At 42.6% G+C, this 15,238-nt stretch overlaps 1 protein-coding gene across 4 annotated transcripts in view; it reads right to left on the bottom strand.

The window, feature by feature from the left end:
- The window catches only part of LOC100394456 (dexamethasone-induced protein-like), a 73,278-nt gene that overhangs the window by 25,756 nt on the left and 32,284 nt on the right, over positions 1-15,238 (bottom strand). For 3 of the 4 annotated variants that reach the window (XR_013529363.1, XR_013529362.1, XR_013529364.1), the window contains exon 4: positions 355-455. The gene's annotated coding sequence lies outside the window, so the exon portion shown is untranslated. Of the gene's footprint in view, positions 1-354; positions 456-3,220; positions 4,750-15,238 lie in introns of those variants that run through there. The other variant, XR_013529365.1, reaches the window with a different exon arrangement.

Raw genomic sequence — 15,238 nt, 5'->3', positions numbered from 1 at the left:
GGATCCAGTCCAGTCTACAGGTAAATAACGAAAACTAAAATATAATGTACAGGACTACAATATAACAAGTGTATTAAAACATTTTTTAGAAAACATAAAATTTTCTCTCCATAGTTATCCTGATTGCTACAAAGGTAATCAGAGTAAGACAAATTTGTTTATAAAAAAAAAGTTTAGTTTTATCAAATTTTCGTTTGGTCATTTATATAAGTGTAGCATGAATAGTAACTGGTCACATAGAAATCTGTGATTTAAAACCTCTCAAAGTTAGAAAGCCAAACCAAGGCAGATTTTAGATTTTGCCTACTGTCTTAAGGTTCCTAGGCCTGCCAGGAAGTGACAAATTTTACTCACCTTAAGGCTGGGAACTCCTGAAGTAGGCATTTTATGAACATTCTCAAACAAGGTATTCCAGTTAAAGCCTTGGAAATATAACCAATGTTTCCAACTGTATCCTGTTATAAAAAGAGAGCAAACTGTTACTGAACATAGGCAAAGAACCACATTGCCATAAAAAATGAGAATATTCACAAATAGTTTCTGAATTCTGAAGGGATCAGATAGAAAAAAAAAAGTAAATGCTTTCACTTTTGTTTAAAAAGTATTGCTTGGCCAGGCACATGGCACACACCTGTAATCCCACCACTTTGGAAGGCTGAGGCAGGTGAAACAGCTCAGGTTAGGAGTTTGAGACCAACCTGCCCAACATGGTGAAACCCCGTCTCTACTAAAAATACAAAAAATTAGCTGGGCCTATAATCCCAGCTACTCAGGAGGGTGAGGCAGGAGAATTGCTTGAATCCAGGAGGCAGGGGTTGCGGTGAGCCGAGATCACACCACTGCACTCCAGTCTGGGCAACAAGAGTGAAACTCCATCTCAAAAAAAAAAAGTATACCTTAAAATTGCTGTAAATTATAGATAGTTTAGGAGAAAAAGTTTTCTTAAATGTGGAAAACAAAACATTTTTAAAAATTTAAGTAAAACACCATATTTCAAATAAAAGATATAAAAACATCTTTACCATTTAATCTCATGTTACTAATTTTTATTTTGCTTGATCCTGATTAGGAGTTTCAAATTCATCAATTTCTTCATTTGAGTTCTGGAAATTTTTACTTAGTCCACTGTTAAGATCTTAAAGTTATCAGAAACCTGTATTAAAAAATGCTTGTTAGAGTCTTTTCCATTAATTGAATCATAGATGTTTTTAGAAAAAAATTAAAACAATAATTACAGATGACAAAAACCTTAGATTAGCCATGATTAAAAATTCAATGAGAGTTCATAATAGGCAAGGAAATTTAGTTATTTTTGTGGCATACATATATAATAACCGGAATTATGACTGAGGACATGTTAAATGTTTAAGAATTTTATATAATTTTTTAACGTTCATATCAATAACATATCCATAAATGTAACTGAAAGAAGAATCTAGCATTTCTTATTATTTGACAATGTTTTCCATATAATTCAACATCTCAAATAAGCCTGACTTAGTTTAATATTTCTCTTTTATAAACCTTTGAGGTTTCGGGGCCCTCTGAGACATCCCAACATTAGGTTGAGGTCAAGAAAGATTTAATGTAGAACTTAATCCTGGGGAAGCCTGCCAAAGATGCCAAAAGGCTTAACATACCTTATCAAAACAGAATCACAGATCACTATAAAGTATCAGTCATTTATTTAACCAGATTGATAATCAAAAGGCTTCAAAAGCAATACATAAATTTACAGGGATGCCAAAAACTCTTTCAAACCACAGTTCTAAGTAATTAAAAGTAATAATAAAAACAACATGAAACAGGGGGAATTATCTTGATAAAACATAAAATCTTTGTTTCTTGGGCCAGTTACCAAAAAGGTAAAGAAAAACCTCCTACAGTGTGATTGCTTCTCCTTCTGGGAAGCTCATTTAGATAACCTGGAAGTCAAGCCTGATGAAAAGGTGTTTGAATTTAAACAGACATAGGAAAAGTACATGTCTAAGGTTATGAGTGTGCATCATATTATAGATGAATGCAAACAAGAATACTAGTACACTGAGCATGGGAATATATGATTCTTAGTAAAAGCATGGAAAATTACCTGGTCACATGGAATAATTCAGACACAAGAGAAAAGCCAAGAGTACAGAATCAAATTCAATTAAAGAAAACATTGCTATAAACTGTAAAGTTACAGTCCAGAAGATGGTTGAAAATTAAAAAATAAAATAGATTTCAGAACTCAATTAAAACTTCTTGCAAATATTACTAAGAGTAGATTAATATTTCAAGAAAATCTTGATGCTTTAACATAGGGGACCAAATTTTAGTTTTGTATTAGTGTATTTATATATACTTTTAAAATCAGGCGGCGCGGTGGTTCACGCCTGTAATCTCAGCACTTCAGAAGGCCAAAGCAGGTGGATCACCTGAGGTCAGGAGTTCGAGACCAGAATGGCCAACATGGCAAAACCCCATCTCTACTAAAAATATAAAAATTAACTGGGCATGGTAGCGGGTGCCTGTAGTTCCAGGTACTTAGGAGGCTGAGACATGAGAATTGCTTGAACCTGGGAGGCAGAGGTTACAGTGGGTGACAGAGAAAGATTCTGTCTCCAAAAAAAAAAAAAAAAATCAAAGCTCTATCTTTAGAAAAACATAAATAATTCCCTTTTAATCAAAACCAATTTGATCACAAACAAAATTTCTTTCATAAACTCATCCTTCAAAACCTTCGACTTATTCAGACATTCCACAACAAACTAAGAACATGAGTTTTGTCCTATACATCCTCTTTTATAAATAACCAGTCATTTTACTTTAGAACAAAATTTTCTTTCTTTCTCTTTTTTTTTGAGACGGAGTTTCACTCTTGTTACCCAGGCTGGAGTGCAATGGCGCAATCTCGGCTCACCACAACCTCCGCCTCCTGGGTTCAGGCAATTCTCCTGCCTCAGCCTCCTGAGTAGCTGGGATTACAGTCACGCACCACCATGCCCAGCTAATTTTTTGTAATTTTAGTAGAGACGGGGTTTCGCCATGTTGACCAGGATGGTCTTGATCTCTTGACCTCGTGATCCGCCCACCTCAGCCTCCCAAAGTGCTGGGATTACAGGCGTGAGCCACCATTCCTGGCTGAATAAAATTTCTTAAGGGAATTCTATTGACTACATCAGGTTTTACCATGTAGCTACAACATAGAAAATAATAAATATACATATGTGTAAGTATACCTAAACACAAAGATCTTATGGCTTTTATTTTAGGATTTTAGTCATCAGACAATAAAACCCAGTAATACAAACTCACCCATTGTGGAGGAAAAGTTAAATATTAAATTTGAACTCAGTTGAACATTGACACAAACAATGGTCACCAGGTCCCAGAACAGGCTGTATGAGCCCCCTGAGGCATATATCCAGAGCTGTTTTAGAGAAATATCTTTCAATCTATTCATATATATTAGTTATCAAAAAACAACAGACAATCACAACAACAAGCTGACATTTTTGTGTTCCTTGCACCCAGTCTCAAAGGGCCCTCGTGACTGGATCTCATGCCAAACGACAAAAATAGCTAGGGTTCCACACCAAGCCGAATCTTCACAAGACCTCTCCTGGTCTGTGTACAAATGATAGCCGACTCTGGAGCCCAGGCTGTTGCTTCCAGTCTGGTGGTGAATCCTCCATAGTCTCCTGAATGTAGGGTCTAACTCTGGAGGCTGCTGCTTCCCATCTGGTGGGGAGCAGCTGACTCTGTAGCCCAGGCTGTTGCTTCCATCTGATGGTGAGTGTCTGACTCTGGAGCCCAGGCTGTTGCTTCCATCTGATGGTGAGTGTCTGACTCTGGAGCCCAGGCTGTTGCTTCCATCTGATGGTGAGTGTCTGACTCTGGAGCCCAGGCTGTTGCTTCCCATCTGGTAGTGAGTGTCTGACTCGAGCCCAGGCTGTTGCTCCCCATCTGGTAGTGAGTGTCTGACTCGAGCCCAGGCTGTTGCTTCCCATCTGGTAGTGAGTGTCTGACTCAAGCCCAGGCTGTTGCTTCCATCTGATGGTGAGTGTCTGACTCTGGAGCCCAGGCTGTTGCTTCCCATCTGGTAGTGAGTGTCTGACTCAAGCCCAGGCTGTTGCTTCCATCTGATGGTGAGTGTCTGACTCTGGAGCCCAGGCTGTTGCTTCCATCTGATGGTGAGTGTCTGACTCTGGAGCCCAGGCTGTTGCTTCCATCTGATGGTGAGTGTCTGACTCTGGAGCCCAGGCTGTTGCTTCCCATCTGGTAGTGAGTGTCTGACTCAAGCCCAGGCTGTTGCTTCCATCTGATGGTGAGTGTCTGACTCTGGAGCCCAGGCTGTTGCTTCCATCTGATGGTGAGTGTCTGACTCTGGAACCCAGGCTGTTGCTTCCCATCTGGTGGTGAGCAGCTGACTCTGGAGCCCAGGCTGTTGCTTCCATCTGATGGTGAGTGTCTGACTCTGGAGCCCAGGCTGTTGCTTCCATCTGATGGTGAGTGTCTGACTCTGGAGCCCAGGCTGTTGCTTCCATCTGATGGTGAGTGTCTGACTCTGGAGCCCAGGCTGTTGCTCCCCATCTGGTAGTGAGTGTCTGACTCGAGCCCAGGCTGTTGCTCCCCATCTGGTGGTGAGTGTAGTGTCCGACTCTGGAGCCCAGGCTGTTGTGTTGCTTCCCATCTGGTGGTGAGTGTAGTGTCCGACTCTGGAGCCCAGGCTGTTGCTTCCCAGTCTGGTGGTGAATCCTCTGTAGTCTGGTGAGTGTAAATATATATATATATATATCTTTTCCCTTCTCCCCTTCCCATTGCAATTTGCTTATTATATCATTTGCTTTTTATATCTGCATTGCCATTTACATGGGATAAAGGTTGTTTACCCTTAAAGGTATTGTGTATTTTCTTCTCCCCTCACACGTTTCCTCCACAGGACACCCATTTATAAAATATATATATTTCTAACAAAATGGGACCTGTTCATATGGCTGAATTTTATTTTCTCTCATAGGTAATCTAATGAAGGCTGTGGACCAAAATATTGGGAAAAGCAGTTTGGATTTTTTTTTTTTTTGATTTTTAAAAATCTCTTTTACCCCCTTTTTTGTCTCAAGTGAGTTTAGGGGGTTAAATTTTTTAATATTTACATTTTAGCTAGAACTGGTTGAAGAGTGTAAGAAACCAAAATTTCCGGCCGGGTGCGGTGGTTCATGCCTATAATCCCAGCACTTTGGGAGGCTGCACTGGACAGATCACAAGGTTGGGAGTTTGAGACCAGCCTGACCAACATGGTGAAACCCTGTCTCTACTAAAAATACAAAAATTAGCCAGGTGTGGTGGCTTGTACCTGTAATTCCAGCTATTCAGGAGGCTAAGGCAGGAGAATCACTTGAACCCAGGAAGCGGAGGTTGCAGTGAGTGAAGACTGCGCCACTGCACTCCAGCCTGGGCGACAAGAGAGAGACTCCATCTCTAAACAAATAAATAAGAAACCAAAATTTCCAAGTACCCTTGAATTAGTAACAATCTGTCTTTTGTTTGTCAGTCTGGTTTACTTGACTAGTCAATATAGTTAGGGAAGCATTTTAGAAAAAGCTATTTGGGGCTGGATGCAGTGGTTCACGCCTGTGATCTCAGCACTCTGGGAGGCCGAGGAGGGCAGAGGATCACAAGGTTAGGAGATTGAGACCATCCTGGCTAACATGGTGAAATACCGTCTCTACTAAAAATACAAAAAATTAGCCAGGTGTGGTGGCTCATGCCTGTAGTCCCAGCTACTCAGAAGGCTGAGGTAGGAAAATCATTTGAACCTGGGAGGCGGAGGTTGCAGTGAGCCAAGACTGTGCCATTGCACTCCAGCCTGGGCAACAAGAGTGAAACTCTGTCTTAAAAAGAAAAGAAAAGAAAAGAAAGTTATTGGCAGTTTTGTTTTTTTTTTTAGCTATTTCTGGCCCCTGCCTGGCAGATTGATTTTTGTTATGCCAGACAGAGTTACCTTATGTTACTGCTCAAGATTTGTATCTGTTTGACCTATAAGCCTAACCTTTATAAACATTTATTGACTGTGTGTATTTCAGAATAGCAATCCTTCAATTCATTGTTTCATCACTGTAAGCAATACTAGCCAGAAAACCTAAATTTACATTGTTTAAAGGTTTGACTCTTAGGTTTCTAGGTTATTTATTTCCACAGAGTTATTGTAATTTGTAAAGTCATTAATTTGAAAGCCTTTTAAGACTTCTTTTTTTTTATCTTGTCTAGAATGTCAGAAGCAGTGAATTTGTCTTAATACCAGCAGAAAAGGCAACAGCATCAAAGCAGAAAGAAAAAAATAGAGAACTTAGAAGGCTCTACATGTTAGCTCTATAGTTGCTGGCAGTTTAAAAACTAAGAGTTCATATAATCTCCACTGGGCTCTAAATTTTTCCTGATGTAATTTTCCATCAGTTTAAAAAAATGTGCTCAAAAGTGAGCCATAAGTTTTGAATAAATAATAAGCTGAGTACCAAAGGGTTTTATATGTGTTTGAATTTTGAAGATCCTCTTCCATTTCTTACTAATCTCTCCAGAGCAAATAAAATGTTATAAATCCTGTCAGAAAATACCAGGAGTTTGGACTGATGTTTTGATGGTGATGACCACCATAATAACTTATCATTGTATCTTGTGTCCACCATTTAGAATATTTATTTTTTGCTCTTGAAAGATAGGAGTTAGGGGCTTTGGAGGGTGGGGTGGGAATTTAAAAGCCAAATCATTTACAGATACATATAACGAAACCAGAAGAAACCGAAATAAAAGTTCTCACAAAAACTTTAAGCCAGGCATGCGAACCAAACGAAATATTGAACCAAAATTGAAATGGAAGAACAAAAAAATGAATTCGCAAGAAAAGACACATCTCTCAGACAAAATGTAATTCTGGTGAGACCACAGTACACCCCAAAGGACATGGCTTGCCAAGAAAGTCTTCTATAGTCCTAAGACGGATGCAAGGTCCTTTACTTAAGGCAGCCTTACAACCAAACAGATCCTGAAGAAAAGTCAAAAGAACCCACCAAAGGGAGGGAATTTGAGAATCCAAGAGAAAATTCACCAGGGCAGAAAAGGCGACACATAAAAGCAAATAGCACGAATAACTCAGTCAGAACTGCACTCAATTCCAGAATCTGCAGATCCATCTGAGGTGAGCTCACTTTGGTCTTGCTTCTGTCAACATTTATGTCAACCTAAATAACAGAAAGACAGTCTCTAAAAGAAGACAAGGGCCACCTAGAAGCAGCTTCTCAGCTCCTTCTCGAGTCTCCATGTGGTTCCACCTGCCTGCCTCCACTTCTGCCCCTGCCATATCTACCAGGGTGACCCAGAAATCCAACAGGGTGTCCCCCTTGGCCCCAGGGCCCTCAGCAGCTGCTCCTACATGAATGGGCTGGTGCCTGCATCAGCTCCTGGAGCTCCTCCCAAATAAACAGCAGCAGCAGCAGCTTCTGGGGTGGCTGGACGTCAGCATGGGTCTGGATGGAGGCTATGCCAGGGCCAATGGTATGGGGGTCATCACAGCCACCATGGTGAGCCTGCTGAGCCCCTTAAGGTAGAGGTAGCCCCCAATATCCAGGCCCCAGGAGAAGGAGCAGATCAAGACCCTCAACAAGTTTGCCTCCTTCATCAACAACATGGGGTTCCTGGATCTACAGAACAAGATGATGGAGACCAAGTGGAACTTCCTGCAGCAGCAGAGAAGGGCGGGAGCAACATGGACAACATGTTCCAGAGCTATATCAGCAACCTTGGATGACAGCTGGACACTCTGGGCCAGGAAAAGCTGAGGCTGAAGGCAGAGCTTGGCAACAAGCAGAGGCCGCTGGAGGACTTCAAGCAGTAGGAGGGTGAGACTGATAGGTCAACAGAGATGGAGAATCAATCTGTCTTCATCAGGAAGGATGTGCATGAAGCTTAAGTGAACAAGGTAGAGCCGGAATCTTCCCTGGGAGAGCTGACTGATGAGATCAGCCACCTCAGACAGCTGTATGCCCAAACTCGGACACATCTGTGGTCCTGTCTATGGCCAACAGCTGCACAGTGGACATGGACAGCAACATGGCAAAGTCCCCAAGTGGGAGAAGATGGCCAGCGCAGCTGGGCGAGGGTGAGAGAGGGCACCAGATCTAAGCATGAAGGATTGCAGACACTGGTTGGGATACACAGGGATGCCCTGTGGTGCATGAAGACACAGATCTCCAAGATGAACCCAAACATCAGCCAGCTCCAGCTGGGACTAAGGACCTCAAAGGCCAGGGGGCTTCCCTGGCGGCCACCATTGAGGAACAGAGTCACATGGGTGGCTGGCCATAAAGGAACCAATGCCACACTGGTGGAGCTGAAGGCCACGCTTTAGCGGGCCAAGCAGGGCATGGCACAGCAGGTGCATAAGTGCTAGGAGCTGATGAACGCCAGGCTGGCCCTGAACACTGAAGTATCACCTACAGGAAGCTGCTAGAGGACAAGGATGGCAGCCTGGAGTCTAGGATGCAGAACATGAGTATCCATACTAAGACCACCAGTAGCTGCTCAGGTGGGCTGAGCTCTGCCTACCAGGCCTCACAAGCTCTGGCCTCAACCATAGCCTGGGCTCCAGAGCTCTGGCAGGAGCTCTGGCTCCTTCAGCCACACCAGCTCCTCCAAGGCCGTGGCTGTGAAAAAGATCCAAATCAGTGATAACAAGCTGGTGTCCAGCCCTCTACTGTCGTGCCCCAGTGAACGGCCATAGCAGCCTAACCTCCCACTCCTGTGGCTGCCCCAGAACCTATTGGGAAGGCTGCTGTGTAAGGAAGCAAGGGAAACAGGAGACCCACCTGAAGCCCAGCCCTGGCCTACCCTGGGGTACCTCCTCTTGCCCATACCCCCAACTAAAAAACAATTCAATTTTTTTCAAAATAAAGCAACAGCTAGCTCTGAAAAAAGAACTAGAAGAAAGAAGAAGAAGAGGAGGAGGAGAAAAAGAGAAAGAAAGAACAAGAGAGGAAGAAGAAAGAAAGGGAAGGAAGGAAGGAGGGAGGGAGGGAGGGAGGGAAGGAAGGAAGGGGAGAGGGAGGGAGGGAGGGAGGGAGGGAGGAAACAAACGAACAAACGAGGTCAGCTGCAGTAAGTGGCTCTTACCTATAATCCCAACACTTCAGGAGGCCAAGGCAGTAGGATCGCTTGAGGCCAACAGTTGGGCAACCAATCTGAGCAACATAATTTTTCTACAATTTTTTTTTTTAAATCATGTGTGGTGGCACAGCCTGCAGTCTTAGCTATTTGGAAGGCCAAATGGGAGGACTACTGGAGCCCAGCAGTTCAAGACTGCAGTGAGCTATGATCGTGCATTGCACTACAGTCTGGGTGACAGAGCAAGATTCTATTTCAAAATAAAGAAATTATGTTATACCATATTTTTTTGGGAATGGGCACTGCAATGGGAATATGCATGCCATAGTAAATGTGCATATTCAGGGAAGTAAAGGAAGAGAAAGATTTTTAAAGGATAAATCAGGGGGATTACATAATTGTTTTGAATCAATTATCCTTGGCTACAAGGATCAATAACACTAGTGGCACCAGTCCCAGGCTGGACAGGCAGTTGTTGGCAGATGTCCTCACAGAAGCACTTTTTTGTATAAGTTTGTGATGGCCTTTGTGCAAGATTGTGGTTTTTGCAGATTCTTTTCTAATAGATCTTGTTATCAGACATTTTTGCATGAGAACCTTCTCCAGCATCATTTGTAATACAAGTGACTGAATTTTGATTCTTGTAACTTTTACAATATCTTGGGGGACTAAAATTTCTCCCCAAGCCCCACTCCCAAGGATTGACAGACACTGCATCTAGTCCCCTCCTACCGCCCCTGCCGTCCTGAATCACCTTTGGCCTCCATGGACACCCTCTGTGCTGTGTTCACCTGATTTGCTCCCTGAAGCTCTGCTACTAAAACCGGCCCCACAGTGATGTGGGGTTGTTGGTGTCTTTGAAGGCAGCAATTGTACACAGAAAAGGTTATTTGCCAATTTTTGATTTTTAAAATATTTGGCTTATTAAATTAAAGATACCCAGGTTTTTCATCTTTTTGTACCTTAAGTATAAATCTTCATATCTGGGTTATTAAGCAAAGCTCAACAATCACTTTTAAAGAACACCTTGCATAATCAAATGCCCTTAAACATTATAAAACTCACACTGAAGGTTTAGTATATATACTTTCTGATTAGTCAGAGCTTTCATTCGGCTCTTGAGTCACTGTAATGTCATCATGCCAATTCATCATATTCTTCAAACCTTATGGAATATGCTGTTAATTTCTGCACTTGATTATATGACTTGGGTTAACTGAAATCTCTATTCCTTTCACTTTTTCCTTTCTTGGCAGGCCCATAACTTGCAAGTTTTTGAATAGCCTCCTTTGGATTCCAAATAGTTCTTCCGATTTTGTTTGGCTCCACAAGTACTACCCTCTGTACTGATGACCCTCCATGATATGCTAATAGCACCCACTCAAATGCCTTGTCTTGTCCCCAGTTTCTGGCCTTCCCTTGGCCAGTCCTCACATCCTTACACGCACCAAGTTCCAGGGCTGAGGCCCAATCTCTGTGCTGTTGCTCTTTTCTCCTTTCCTGAATGCTTTCACCCTCTTCTTTATTCGTACTTCAAAACTCATGTCAAATCCCATCTTCCTTGACCACCACAGCCCATGGTAATTTCTCCCTGCTTTACACACATATCACCCACTTCTGGTACTATTCATTTAATATTACCATGTGCATTATATTACTGCTAGTTACTTTTCCTACATTTTTTTGTCTTCCTTCTCACGTGAGATTATAAGCGCTCAGTAGGAAAGAGCTGTGTTTTACTATGTTTATACTCCTGATTATATCCTAGCATGGTGCCTTTCTTTCTTATGGCAACAGTTCGGTAAGACCTAGTTAAGTGATTGACTGGCTGACATTTGTTAGCATGTCATTTCCCAGAGGGTATGTCCACACTCTGCTCCTGCCCACTATGCTATGGTAGTCAATGAGAATTGAGCAATATTAATCAAAACTAACTACTTGAGGTATGTGACACATACCATCAGGAGGCAGTGTGCTTGATGCAGGTTTATTGACTTCAGCCAGCACTAAATTTCAGAGAAGCCATGTAAGGTACAGATCCTCCATCCTGAAATTACGTTGCCTATAGTTGTTCAAACACTTCCAGCAGGCAGGGCTCAGTGGCTCACGCCTGTAATCCCAGCACTTTGGGAGGCCAAGGCGGGCAGATCATGAGGTCAGCAGATCAAGACCATCCTGGCTAACAGAATGAAACCCCATCTCTACTAAAAATACAAAAAATTAGCCAGGCATGGTGGCACGCGCCTGTAGTCCCAGCTGCTCAGGAGGTGGAGGCAGAAGAATCGCTTGAACCCAGGAGGCAGAGGTTGTAGTGAGCCAAGATGGCGCCACTGCACTCCAGACTGGGCGACAGAGACTCCAGCTCAGGCAAAAAAACAAAACAAAACAAAAAAACACTTCCAGCTGAAAAGTTTGGGAAAATGCTGAATAATATGTTTCAGATGCCTTACTTATGGACAATACATATGTGCAAAGACACGGGATGGAACGGAAGAAAGTCACAAAAATCCTTTTACTAGCTTTAGTTGTGTCAAGACTTCACAGGAAAAGAGAACTTACTTTATCAGATCTAAGTTTGAAGTTTTTTATATAAGTGGAAGAGCAATAGGGAGTCTACTGTTTTGCTCCTACTACCCAGAGGAAGGAAATAAAAAATGTCCACACAACAAATGAACCAAATGTATAACCAAACCCTCAGCCCCAAGGTGTCTCTGATGTACTGCAGGAACCAAGGCAGTCTCCGAATTCAACTATTATTGGCCTGTCTCTTTTAATTGAAAACAATTGCCCTTTCCCCACCCATCCATGAGTATGACTCATCAGCTGCCTCCGGACCAAGTGTTTTACAAAATACTCTGCATCACCATGGCAACAGCCCTGGATCTGCCCTCACTTAGGGCACAGTTAGCCTGAGTACTACCAATTTTTTTTTTGGCGGGGGGTATCTGTTATAAATTTGAAACATTAATCACAGGAAGAGGCCGTTTGGCACCCGAGAGCTGTCACACAGCACTGCAAGAAGCAAAGAGAAAAAGGGAAGAGCCAAAATAACATAATTACTTCTTCATAGCTAGTATATGTCTCTACCAGATTACACTGAACTACCTGAGGAAGATGGGAAACAGAGATCGTGGTAATTATTAAGGTCTTACTATGATGCACTCCTAGTCCTCCACTATCATTATTCCTATTTTACAGATGAAGAAACTGGGATCCCGAGGGCTTAAGGTTATGCATCTGGTGAGTAACAGGGCCAGGATTCAAGCCAGGCAGTCTTCTTCCAGGGACCCACACCCTTAATCACTATGCCTGATGACCCAGAGTTATAGGAAAGGAAGAGCCTCGTAAGCTATTGTTGGCTTTTGTTGATTTGTTTGTTTTTGCTGACTATCGTTAAATTATATCAAGGCTTTAAAGACTAAAACAGGATGGATTTCAAATGCGACAGTTAACTGCTAAGGAAGCAAACACTGAATTGTGTAGTGGAGACCTGGCTACCAAGATGGACATGTTCCAGTCACAGGTGGAAGGACAAAGTTCTGTTTGGTGCCCATCAACTTAAATCCTTCCTTACACCTGGTAGTTGTCACCATCTTTCACAGTCACAGATTCTGCCACTTTGGCCAGGCATCTCATCAGTCCTAGCCCTCATCACAAAGGGGTCTCATGGGGACAGGTCAGCACAAGCCCACCACCATGACCAAAAGCACAACTCACAGTACCTATCCTGCTGGCAGAAGGGATCAAGGGCACCAAGGACAGCCTCATCTCCCAGAGAAATGTCCTCGTTTGCAGGATGCCTCATTGGCTGCCTAAACTGGCAGGACTTGCGAAGTCTATTTGCTCTGAGTCCAGAGATGTTGTTTGAGACTCAAGAGATGAAAACGGAGGCAATTTCTACATTCATCTAATGCACAGCTAAGAGTGGAAGTTAGAATTAAAAAAAAGAAAAAAAGAAACAACAAAAACAAAAAAGAGTGAAGGTTAGGTGAACCTGATTTCAAAAGCAAATCTAGTATTAAATGTAACCACTTTTTAAAGCACTAACGTGATGAAAGAATGCTGTCATTGTTGGCTAGCAACTCTCTTAGATCTAATTTGGGTCATCAAAGGTGACATGAAGCTCCTCTGGGCTCACAGCATTGTGCTGTAAACACTGTAGCTATGCTGTGCCACGATGCAAAGACATCATGCCACAGTAAGCATGTGGGATAGGTTTTGTCACCATGTTATGTCTGCCTCGGAGAGGTCAGCAAAACGTGCCTACCAGAAATTCATCAGAGTGCCTGGGCCCATGCCCCGCCTCTGCCATTTACTAGCTATGTGACTGGGCAGTTACTTTCCCTCTGTGTCCTTCGGTTTCCTTACTTGTAAAAGGAGCACAATAATATTTCCTACTTTTAGGGCTGCTATGAGAATCAGAGAAGTTAATTCATGCCAACTGCTTATAGGAGTTCCTGGCACGTCTTGCCACATAACTTTGATCTTGGATTGAAGGACTTGCCATTCAGTTGAACTTACTGTACTTTTACCTGAGCACCCCTCAGCCTGCCCTCTGAAATAGGGTATGCGGGGAATATCAGTTTGCTTGCTTACTGGGATGCTGCTATATACAAAGGTAGGTTTATCTAATTCTCTATTTTGTTGATGTACAGTTTCTCTAAAGTATTTACAGCCAAAGGGGCCTCACCAGAATTTTGGAGCCCTGAGGGCTAAGTCAAGCACAATTACTTTTAAAAGTAATTCTGGGCCAGGCACAATGGTTCACGCCTATAAACTCAGTACTTTGGGAAGCTAAGGTGGGAGGATCACTTAAGGCCAGGAGACAAAAAAAAAAGTAATTCTGATCACAGTTCCAACCAAGCACCTGGATCATGTTCAGAACAGGGAGTCACATGGACTTCAGAAAGACACACCATAAAGCCACATTATTTGCAATAAATTCACTAATGCAGCGATGAATGATTCTGTGGAATGAGACCCAATTCCTGTTGATTTAATACACAACTCCCTTCAGAGAGAGGGGTACAGGCCACCTTCAACTTCGTCATTGTCCCATGGAAATTTCTAAAAAGGAGGGACGTAGGTTAACAGTCTGGGGAGAGATGTGGCATCTGGGCACTTGTCTTGCCCCTCATTTGCAATGGCAAAAAAATATTACTTGGACTGAATATTTACTGGGGGGTGGGGTGTCTTTGGGGGAATAAGGAGCTGAAGTCCCCCAAATTTCTACTTGGTTACTGCCGCTTCTCTCTTTCCCTATTAAATGACACAGTGTTTAGTTAAATCAAAGATTTACCTTACTTATATTTTAAGATTATTTTGAGAATTTCAAACATTCCTATTATTCCCTTCCCCAAATAAGATCAATGAGGCTTTCTTGGAGTATTTTTTAATTCGGCTTTTCTAGATGTCTTAGAGAAAGGAAAAGAGAAACCATAGAAACGTTATTTGAGGCCGGGCGTGGTGGCTCACGCCTGTAATCCCAGCACTTTGGGAGGCCGAGGTGGGTGGATCACGAGGTCAAGAGATCGAGACCATCCTGGTCAACATGGTGAAACCCCGTCTCTACTAAAAATACAAAAAATTAGCTGGGCATGGTGGTGCATGCCTGTAATCCCAGCTACTCAGGAGGCTGAGGCAGGAGAATTGCCTGAACCCAGGAGGCGGAGGTTGCGGTGAGCCGAGATCGCGTCATTGCACTCCAGCCTGGGTAACAAGAGGGAAACTCCGTCACAAAAAAAAAAAAGAAGAAAAAAGAAAAGAAATGTTATTTGACCAGAGTCATTTTCCTGATTCAAGGACTTCCTTTTGAATATGCAACTGAATGCCCTGATACGACAGGCATGAAAACACATTCTTGTTCACTAGCTTGAAACATTTCTGATGAATGGGCCTAAGTTTCCAGTAAATGGCTAAGATCACTGATACTCTACTTCAGTTACAGTTCTTACATGATGTGGTTAGTAATGTTCAGTTTTGGGTTCTTGCTTTTCTACCTCCTGTTGGCTATGATCATTACTATGCGCAGTTATTGAGTAAGATATTCTGTATGCCAGGCAGCAGCCAATATAAATGCCTTTGAGCTGCAGCTCATGAG

Source organism: Callithrix jacchus, chromosome 18 (assembly GCF_049354715.1).
Source record: "Callithrix jacchus isolate 240 chromosome 18, calJac240_pri, whole genome shotgun sequence".
Classification (NCBI taxonomy): Eukaryota; Metazoa; Chordata; class Mammalia; order Primates; family Cebidae; genus Callithrix; species Callithrix jacchus.
The sequence above is the reverse complement of the archived record's forward strand: the minus strand, read 5'-3'. Positions and strand labels throughout refer to the sequence as shown.